Source organism: Eurytemora carolleeae, unplaced genomic scaffold, assembly GCF_000591075.1.
Source record: "Eurytemora carolleeae unplaced genomic scaffold, Eaff_2.0 scaffold614, whole genome shotgun sequence".
Classification (NCBI taxonomy): domain Eukaryota; kingdom Metazoa; phylum Arthropoda; class Copepoda; order Calanoida; family Temoridae; genus Eurytemora; species Eurytemora carolleeae.
In genome coordinates, this window is record NW_019396583.1 from 1 (window position 1) to 9,019 (window position 9,019).

The 9,019-nt window shown below is 33.1% G+C and overlaps 1 long non-coding RNA gene across 2 annotated transcripts; it reads left to right on the forward strand.

The window, feature by feature from the left end:
• The first annotated feature begins 11 nt into the window (after positions 1-11).
• LOC111705900 (uncharacterized) lies at positions 12-4,512 on the forward strand. 2 transcript variants are annotated; one of them, XR_002766101.1, is made up of 5 exons: positions 12-1,109; positions 1,458-2,099; positions 3,305-3,720; positions 3,875-3,933; positions 4,262-4,512. It is a non-coding gene; the product is annotated as an uncharacterized LOC111705900 (long non-coding RNA). The 2 variants fall into 2 exon arrangements; XR_002766100.1 differs by having other exon boundaries at positions 3,305-3,933.
• Positions 4,513-9,019: the final 4,507 nt, after the last annotated feature.

Below are 9,019 nucleotides of genomic sequence, written 5' to 3' on the forward strand. Positions count from 1 at the left end.
TCTTCAACTAACAGTGTATACACAACGTACAACAGGATATCTTAAAAAGATGGCATCCGCCGCTCCTTGTACTCTGTTAATTTTAGACAAAAACTGAAGACAAAAACCTCAAAAAACCCAAATGCTTGAAAAATCGGAAAAATACTAAGATCACCTTAATAAAATAGTGATTTTACCAACAAAATGTACAAAAAGTGTTAATCAGAACAAAAAAGAAAGAAATTTAAAAAAATTGTTTAATTAACTGAAATTGTTCTCAATCATAAAAAAGGTTCGAAAGTGGACCCACGCTCGCCAGATTTGAGTAACTTCAAAAACGTACTTCAATAAAAGACTAAAAAAACCTCTTTTTCATTCTTATTAACACTTCTATGAAAAAAATGACTTACTTGAAAAGAGTAGTTTGAGTATAGATACGTTTATTCACGCACAGAGTTACTTTATAACAGCCAGGGTTTTACTAGTTTACAAGGTATTTATATGATTGCAACCAGACAGCGGAAGGTATTGCGAATAATATTTTGGCAACAATATTTTGCGTAAGGCTGGGTAGTTTGCGTATACAGTAGATGCGTCATGTTAAAGGTTGGATTTGAAAGATAGAAGATTTGTGAAAATATTGACACACATGCATAACTAGAATGACTTCTACACGAGACGAATCCTTTCTCATTTAAATGTACATGGTACAGCCCTTTATGTCCAATGTTAAGGAGACTTTCACTCATGCATGCCAAGTCCATTAGCGCCTGATCCAATCAGGGTTCAGTCATGTGTTTGGTGTCTATTCTGAACCAATAAAAAAGTATGGTGGTAACATCTATCTTTCTATCTATCTCAATTTCCAATTAGTGAATCCTTCATTCGGTGCTATCAGCAAATGGAAATATTATTTTCTGTGTACAATTTCCCTTTATATTTTGTGTATAAAATGTCTCCGACGATCAAGTACATTGTGGTTCACCCTGTATTATCCCGTAAACATGTTTTCCTTTGATTATTGTAAAAGAGGGGATACATGTATGTACTGTAGGAGTGAATGTGGAGGATATGAAAGTGATGAGAGCAGTTCAAATCTTCAACCAAGACCCTTCTATCAACCTTATAATGTAAGTGTTTAGTACGTGAAAGAGGGGTGCGAAGCGCCCTTAAGACGGAAATTAAAATAAAATAAAGGAATTGAGTCTGGGCCACAAACTCAAAGTTTCTAATCCCTATATCTTTGTAACCTGAAGACGTAAACTTTTGATATTTCAAACTTAGACTATTTGATCTAGCATAGTTCAAAGTTTTTGACATTAGGTTTCAAAGATGTAAAGATTAGAAAATCAGAGTTTGTAGCAAACACTCAATTTTAATCTATTTTTAGTTTACAAACAACTATTCAGCTTAACCAAAATCAAGTTTAAGTTTTTTTTGTATTTAATTTATCTATTTTTAATAATCATTCTTTTTAGAATCAATTTTAACTCAGAGAAGAAGAAGAATTAACTACCAAAGATTTAAAAATAGTCAACAACCTTATTAGTCAGTATATAGTCAATATAGTCAGGATAAAGTTCTACAAAGACAAATTAGAGTGAAAAAAAAACTATAATAGTTACATAAAAGAGTACAGTGAATTCATAGAAATAATATAAACAGTACGGAATCATGAAAATCTAAATAAATGTTTGTTAAACATTTTAACAAACTGTTGTGGTCTTTAATCCTGAAACTCTGGAATTCTGGATTGGTGGAATTTGAATCTATGGAATTCTGAAACTATGGAATTCTGAAACTATGGGCTTCTGAAACTATGGACTTCTGAAACTATGGAATTCTGAAACTATGGAATTCTGAAACCATGGAATTCTTAAACTATGGACTTCTGAAAATATGGAATTTTGAAACTATGGAGTTCTGAAACTATGGCCGGAATCCTGGAAACATGGATTTCTGAAACAACGAAATATTGAAACTGGAATCCTGAAACTATGGAATCCTTGAACTATGGAATTCTGAAACTTTGGAATTCTGAAACCATGGAATTCTGAAACTATGAAACTCTGAGTAATCAAAAATAGAAAGAATCAAACACCGAAAATACAAAAATTAAGGTAGAATTTAAAACTTTTAATTAAGTAATTTTTATCAATTGTTACTGGGGAGAGCTGAAGACAGCTTTAAGCTTCCAATACATTTTTTTTAAATTTTAGCGGGTATGAAAATTATACAAGTGGCCCTTGAAGATTTTAGATACAAATTGACAATAATTCAAGGCGGTGTTTTTTTTAACCTACAATATTTTTCATTTATTTAACAACTATGTACAGTGAGACCCATACACATCTGGAATTGGAAGACGACATTTCAGCAATCTAGTTTATATTTGAAATTTATATTTGTTTAATTATCATTGGACTATTAAAAATCATAGTTTTACATTAGTAAGTTTTACAGTTTTACAGTCTTACTGTATTAGTTTTATATTAGTAACAGTCTTACTGTACAAGTTTTACATTAGTAAGTTTTACAGTCTTACTGTGTTAGTTTTATTTTAGTAAGTTTTACAGTCTTACTGTATTAGTTTTATATTAGTAAGTTTTACAGTCTTACTGTATTCGTTTTATATTAGTAAGTTTTACAGTCTTACTGTATTAGTTTTACATTAGTAAGTTTTACAGTCTTACTGTATTAGTTTTACATTAGTTTTAATCAAAGTTTTCTTGGTAATGAATCAAATGAGATATATTTGATGAAGTGTTGGTGGTTTATATTCCTCAAGTGCTAGACTAATAAATTGATGTCAAACTTAGATGAATTAGGTGAATAATTGAATGATTGATTGCAGACAGTTCTGATCCAAAGACTGGAAACCAACCAATAAAATCAAAGAATGCCTGAAATGGACCTTTAAAAACGTTTTAAATATGGAAAGCTACTGCGAAAAAGTTAAAAAATAAGTAATAATGGTTTTAGAATAATTATTAGCTAAACTGCTAATCTTTTTCCAGTTTTGCTGACTTACAACAATCAATCTTTTAGCGTCGAATTATGATGGATTTCCGTCCAAGCATATTCAGCAGCTGACGTACAACAAAAACGCATATTTGTCAAATATTTGACATAAATTATAGAATATTGAAAACAATCTATCATCAGCCGTTTATGTTTAGATATACAGATGTCATTCAGGGAAGGGGTATCTTTTATAGTGTAAGGGAGGGGGAGGGGGGCATGAGAGGGGGAAATTTCAAAGGCCACAAAAAACATATTTAAAGTGGCCTAATATCAAAATAATCAAACCAGATTTTTATTTCAGGTTAGTTATCAGCACTGTTCAGAATCATTTCAATACCCTTATCCACCAGCCTTCCTACCCCCCGCACCTCCCCCCAGTCTGCCAGAAACAGTATTAAAGTTGAACTATGCAAAAATAAACCTGATAACTTTCATAAAGTGATTTAAGAAAGATAATTAGAAAAAGAATATGAAACATTGTAGCGTGGTGGTCGGCGTTTGTATCAATTCAATAACATTTTTTAAATTATAATTTTACACGCAAAACAAAGCAAAATCAAAATATAAAGTCAAATCATTGTATTGATATATACGACAACAAGACTGTAGAAAATTCATTGATCTGTGATTTGAGCTCTCATGCAAGTTGACATTAGACTTCAGAATTTTACAAAGCTATAAAATAATAGTTGATTAATCCTTATTTATAAACACAAGGTATGTTTACTCTGCGCTCATAGTAGACATTGTAAACTGTACTTTATTTACTCACATCAAACTTATCTGATGGTGTAAACCTTTGATTTTTCAAATTTTAACTATATGATCAAACAGAGTTTATAGTTTGTAAATCAAAGATTGCCAACATTAGGATGGTATAAGGATTAGAAAATTAGAGAATGAGGACTGATGAGCTTGTCGTTCAGCAAGGTTATAATGCAAGGAAAGTTATTTCAGAATTGTGCGCATCTTTTGTACTGCAGTGTACAGTCTCTGTGCGGTAATGTAAACACAAGACGGATCTTGAAGCCTGACATGGTATCCAACTTTCACATAAAAAATTCTGGTCATAGGAAACTATTATGTGAATTATCAAAATTATTAAAATTTAATGCTTTTAACCTCCTCTGATATTAAACGAACACTGATGCATCTATTCTTGTTTACAAATTCCGACCAGAGAGTACAGGTTTCAATATGTACGCAGAGTATACGCAACTGCAATGAACTTTCCTTGCATTATAACCTTGGTGTTCAGAAGTCAGAACTCTTGTGTTAGATGCCCTCATTGGATATCGAGATCATGCGTTCAAAATTAACCATACTCCAGAAAAAAATTCTGACCTCAACTTTAGATTTAGAAACTTTATATTTTTAATTTCATTTAGAAATTTTCATTATTTAGAATATATCCTGGCTTTATCAAACTATGTAATTTCTGTAAAAAAAGATTAAACTTTAAAAAATAATAATAAAAAGAGTTTGATCAAAATTTAAAAGTAATTCAAGCTTTGATGCAAAGAAAATGTTTATTTGACTAAACTCTTTTAATTTTGTAAATGTCAGAAACTGACTCTAAATATATTGTTTGAATAATGTATTTGTGTGCATATGATGTATTCTACTGGATTTGTTTATAGAATAAAATGCATATCGTGTTTTAAGAGATTTAAACATAATATATTGCCTTTCAAAGGTACTGTAATCGTATTTTCTAGTAACCTGCCATGCAAAGATTCCAGATTTACAATGATGCCCTTAAACGTTTTGAAGTATGACTGCTAATTTTCATTTGAGGTTTCTCTGCGTGAGTGACTTTTCTTGCTTATAAGAAGCGATGGAGAAACTCACAGAAATAAACACTTTTCGAGTCAGATAATCGACTAAAATCATCCCATTTTGATCAGATTACGATTTCAAGAGTAACGTTGTGAATCGGGAATTGTCATCGTTGCATGGATGGTCACTTGAAATTACACTTACAGCCCCTAAACTGTCTCTTTTAACATGGTTTTATGAATAATTTATATTTTATTATTGAACACAAATATTAAAGAACTAAGCAGTGTTCGCGTGATCCCTGATCATAAATCAAGTTTAAACATTTGTAAAGTATAAACGCAGTTCTGCATCGGTTTAAAGTAGAGTGTTAACCACAAAGGATGAGACTGTAAAGACGACCTGAATCTTAAAGAATTTTCTGCCATAAATAGTCTTCTTATGACCTATTCAATGATTAGACAAAAAAGGAAGAGGTTTACCCAGTATAAATTCTGTATAATCTTCTCTGAAATCTCATCCTTTGTTGCACGGAATTGCGCAGAATTAAAGGGCTCCCAATATCACGCAAGTAAAATCTACTTGATAAACTTTAGTGAGATGCTAAATAAGGGAGTAAGATACTGAATAAGGTAGTAAGATACTAAATAAGGAAGTATGATACTGAATAAGGGAGTAAGATACTGAACAAGGATCTAGGAAACCGAATAAGGAAGCAAGATACTGAGTATGGGAGTAAGAATACTAAACAAGGGAGTAAGATACTAAATAAAGGAGTAAGATACTGCATACGGCATACAGGAGTAATACACTAAATAAGGGAGTAAGATACTACATAAGGGAGTAATATACAAAATAAAGGAGTAGTATACTGAACAGGGAGATACTACATAATGGAGTAATATACTAAATAAGGGAGTAAGATACCGAATAAGGGAGTAAGATACTAAATAAGGTATTAAGAGACTGAATAAGGGTGTAAGATACTGAATAAGGGTGTAAGATACTGAACAAGGGAGTAAGATACTAAATAAGGGAGTAGTATACTAAATAAGGGATTAAGATACTGAGCAAGGGAGTAAGATATTTATAAGGAAGTAAGATACTGAATAAGGGAGTAAGATACTGAAAAAGGTAGTAAGATACTAAATAATGGAGTTAGTTACTGAAAAAGGGAGTAAAAGATACTAAATAAGGGAGCATAAGATACTGAATAAGGGGGTTAGTTACTGAGTAAGGGAGTATAAGATACTGAATAAGATAGTAAATAACTAAATAAGGGAGTAAGATACTGAATGAGGTGAGTAAATGGTTTCTATTCTTCCAATGTGGAAATGTCTAAGGTTTCTTATACTATGGATTGTCTAGCAGGCAAACCACACTCTTTTTACATCGAATCATCTGTCATTATTTCTAGATTTGGTTCCTGTGCCATTGCATGCCTGCGTACCAAACTATTTATATATTCACATTATCTATCTGTTTAGCTTCCTAACGTGTAGAAGAATTGATACAAAAACTTGAAGGAAAAAATCTCATTTTTTCCGTTTTATGTTTGTCTTCAGAATGTTGATTACTGTCTCCGAACTAAGCAGCCACTGAGACTTGAAAAAGGCTCGTTCCATCATATATGTTGGAATTCTACTATACGCGGATCTAACTTTTGAGTAGAAACTCATCAATTCTCATTCAGTATTCACAAATGTTTGATAAGATCTGAAAACAACAGAAATATTATTTATACCAAGCCTGATCTCTATTCTCTAATCATGTTTGGTTTATAGCAAGCCTGATCTCTATTCTCTAATCATGTTTGGTTTATAGCAAGCCTGATCTCTATTCTCTAATCATGTTTGGTTTATAGCAAGTCTGATCTCTATTCTCTAATCATGTTTGGTTTACTAAATAATCAACTGTAAGAAATGATCCATAAAAGAACCACAAATAGTGCTTACCGGTACCATTACACATACTTACACTTACGCATTTTAAACTATATACTGATGTAACTCACGCTATTTTTATCCACTAGATATATTTAGAGAATTTTCTGGGATGGAGTTTTATACATATTCAAAATGTTCAGATTTAAAACTTGTATATAGGTTTAGAGAAGTTTGCATTGAAAACAGTCCGTCCTACTCGCTGGATGTATTTAGGCAAAATTGGTCTTGGGAACCCGCCGTTATAAGAAGAATTCAAATTTTTCCTGAGATGCAGTTGTGGACAATTTTATCGTCTTTTGAGATCAAATTGAAAATTAAATGAAACTTTCCAGAGCAGGATCCTAGTATATTAACATTCCACTGTGTTTGGGATCATATGTCAGCATAAATGTTGGTCAAAAGGCGGTAAAATAATTTTTGACCCCTTTCCAAGAATTGTTGACCCTGTATAAGTATAGCCCCCCCCCCTGGAAGTGTTAACCCTGTATAAGTATAGCCCCCCCTTGGAAGTGTTAACCCTGTATAAGTATAGCCCCCCCTTGGAAGTGTTAACCCTGTATAAGTATAGCCCCCCCTGGAATTGTTATCCTTGTATCCTTGTATCCTTGTGTCCTTGTATCCTTGTATCCTTGTATCCTTGTATCCTTGTATCCTTGTATCCTTGTGTCCTTGTATCCTTGTGTCCTTGCATCCTTGTTTTCTAGTATCCTTGTATCCTTGTATCCCTGTATCCTTGTATCCTTGTATCCTTGTATCCTTGTGTCCTTGTATCCCTGTATCCTTGTGTCCTTGTATCCTTGTGTCCTTGTATCCTTGTGTCCTTGTATCCTTGTTTCCTTGTATCCCTTTATCCTTGTATCCTTGTTTCCTTGTATCCTTGTATCTTGTATCCTTGTATCCTTGTATCCCTGTATCCTTGTATCTTTGTATCCTTGTATCCTTTTATCCTTGAATCCTTGTATCCTTGTATCCTTGTATCCTTGCATCCTTGTATCCTTGCATCCTTGTATCCTTGTATCCTGGTATCTTGTATCTTGTATCTTGTATCTTGTATCTTGTATCCTTGTATCCTTGTATCCTTGTATCCTTGTATTCGTGTATCCTTATATCCTTGCAGTGTATCCTTGTATCCTCGTAACCTTGCATATTTCTATCTTTGTATCCTTGTATCCTTGTATTGTATCTTTGTATCCTTGTATCCTTGTATTGTATCTTTTTATCCTTGTATCCTTGTATCCTTATACCCTTGTGTCCTTGTACCCTAGTATCCTTGTATCCTCCTATTCTTGTATCCTTGTATCCTTGAAACCAAATATTACTCCCAGATCTATAACTAAATAACCTCGACGTATAAACTCTATGTCACAAATATTACACGTCTCTAATTTACTCTATGCATGTTCCAAAAAGAGCTTCTGCTTTTAGAAACTAGGTTTAATTGACTTTTTTGCAGGAAGGTAGCGCGGAGTAATTTGTCTCTGACTGATTATTAATATCAGGTTTACCAACCCTAATTATACTCAATCCTTTAAATATTTCAAATTTGAAGGGTTTGAAGCAGGGAACCATTTCCTTTCATCATCATTACCATTGGCCACTGGGAGGGGAGGGGGTCCATAAGCCACCAGGAGGGAGGGGGGGGGGACAGGAAGGAATTTTACAGCATGAGGGGTAGAGCCCCGGATAGAGGAATATTACGCTAATTTTAATGCTTAAAAATTAATTCAATTTAATTATTTTCCTGTCCGTTTCATACAGTGACCGAAATTGCCCGTGGAATTTCAAAAATTGCCCGACACTTGTCTAGTTTATACTTCTGAGTTGAAACACCTTTTTAGACATTACGGTTTGGTTTGTCTATTTAGGTATTAGGTAATATACATACTTACACACATAAATACACAATATTTCGCAGCTCAGCTGAACTAGCTGGGTACCCAGCTTTGCCTGGAATCGTAACTAAACCCAACTTAACTTAAAGATTTCTAACAAGCTGGGATGATTCCCTGTCGTAGTTCTTACGAGTTCCCTAATTCAAATTTGAGGCTAATCGGTTATTAGGGGGTTCATGAGTTATGATCGGAAAGGCAAATAGACAAACAGACAAACATTTCGAACTAATTTATAAATATATAGACGAAAGGGTTACAGGGTCAATTGCGCGCGCCGTTTCTTCTGGTTTTAACTTTTTGTAGCAATAGAAACTTTTTTTTGGAGGATTTTTTACGAAACTCTTAGCCGTTTAGCTTAGCCGTTTTGACGTTTATTGAACACAAACAAACAGACAAGCT